This window comes from Haematobia irritans, chromosome 1 (assembly GCF_050003625.1).
Source record: "Haematobia irritans isolate KBUSLIRL chromosome 1, ASM5000362v1, whole genome shotgun sequence".
NCBI lineage: Eukaryota > Metazoa > Arthropoda > Insecta > Diptera > Muscidae > Haematobia > Haematobia irritans.
Window position 1 is genome coordinate 265,868,160 of NC_134397.1, and position 1,889 is coordinate 265,870,048.

The window sequence follows — 1,889 nt, forward strand, 5'->3', positions numbered from 1 at the left end:
TTTTGCGTTTTGCGAATTCGTAAACCAGAACAGTGGGTATAATTTTTGGTGACATGTCAACGTCAATTCTACCGCTTTACAATTGTCTGCCGTCTTAAAACTTTTTGGCCAGTGGAAGCATTCATCATTCACTATTCTTACAAGGTGGTCCAGAAGCGTTATGTTGTCACGGAATGGTACGGTAATTGGTTGATCACAATCTCTTGGATATCGATCTAGTATGTGCACTTTTTATATGGTTCTTTTCCAAGCTAGGATGCTCGCTCCCGAACTCGACTATGACCAATTTTTGTTTAACTTTTATTGGAGTTACATTAGTCCTAAATATTTAAAATATGTTCATTATACGTAAATTTACTACAAAGTACTAACAATTCGAACTTAAACTAATATATTTACTATTCCTATATGGCGAAAGCAATGTAAAAAACAAGTGAAAAATGTTTTACGATTGCAATTTACCAATCGAAAAAATTGTCGATCCAAAAAACTCGATATCGACTCCCGTGATCCGAAAAATTTAGATTTCGATTAAAAGTTCTCGATATCGAATGCCGTGATTAGCCCCCAGATCGGATGAATTTTGCTTCTCCAAAAGACACCGGAGGTCAAATCTGGGCATCGTTTTATATGGGGGTTATATATAATTATGGACTGATATGAACCAATTCCTGCATGGTTGTTGGATACCATATACGTACATCACGTACCAAATTTCAACCGAATCGGATGAATTTTGGTCTTCCAAGAGGCTCCGGAGGTCAAATCTGGTGATCGGTTTATATGGGGTTATAATAATTATGCACCGATGTGGACCAATTTTTGCATGGACATTACACGGATGAAAAAGGCTGTTTTTCATATGTTTGGCTATAAACATTATATGTTTGGAACACAAATTTTTAAACACAATATTTTTAAGTGCAAGCATATAATGTTCATAAACTAACATAACATGTTTGGGACATATATGTTAATATGTTAGAACATATTATGTTTGGGACATAAAATGTTTGTAAATATAAAATGTTTGGATGCAAACATATATTAATTTAGAAATAGCCTATAAACATATATGTGTTTAGTAGCTTGGAGCGCTATTTAACAGGGAGCGATATTAAATTAAGTTGGTGGTTGTAGCTTGTTATTACAAAATTAACATTTTATTTTTCCTTGGGCAATTGATGAGCTACTTCTTTGATCCTTACAAACTGTGTGGTCCGCTGTTCGAATCCCCGTCCGGCAAAAGGTAAAATTAAAATAAAAAAAATCATACAATTGAATAATTTCTTCTACAATGTTTGTATTACAGAAAAAGGTGCTAAGAACTAAAAAATCTCGTGGAAGTGAGAAAGATGTTGGGGAATATACAATTGGGCAGAAACAAAATTTTGAGCATTCAGGTCGAAAACCTATGTTGTTAGCACCTATATTACCTGTTTATTTTCATAATTCGTTATGATTGTAAATATATAAATAAATAAATAAAATTTTGAGCACAATATTGTTTGGGAGAATTTTTTTAAGCATATAATATTTTTGGGTGCAAAATTCTTCCAAACATATTATATGTTCACATAATAACATATTGTTTTTTGGAAGACAACATTATTGAATTTGGATGCAAAAATACAAAATGTTTGAAACTTAGACTACCCAAACATATATTGTTTAGACTAATATGCTTTCAAACATATTATATATTGGAAGAGATCAAACATATAAATGTTTGGGCAATACCCAAAAATGTATATGCTTGAAGCAAAATATGTTTGGGAGTATATGTTACAGAAGCGATTTTTTGTGAGCGTGTAGAGAGCATATACTAACACCAGGTACCAAATTTCAGCCCGATCGGATGAAATTTGCTTCTCTTAGGGGCTCCGCAA

The 1,889-nt window shown here is 32.8% G+C and overlaps 1 long non-coding RNA gene across 1 annotated transcript; it reads left to right on the forward strand.

Moving 5' to 3' along the window:
• The first annotated feature begins 1,182 nt into the window (after nt 1-1,182).
• On the forward strand, nt 1,183-1,504 carry LOC142219857 (uncharacterized). Its single transcript, XR_012717813.1, has 2 exons — nt 1,183-1,249; nt 1,313-1,504. It is a non-coding gene; the product is annotated as an uncharacterized LOC142219857 (long non-coding RNA).
• The last annotated feature ends 385 nt before the right edge of the window (nt 1,505-1,889 follow it).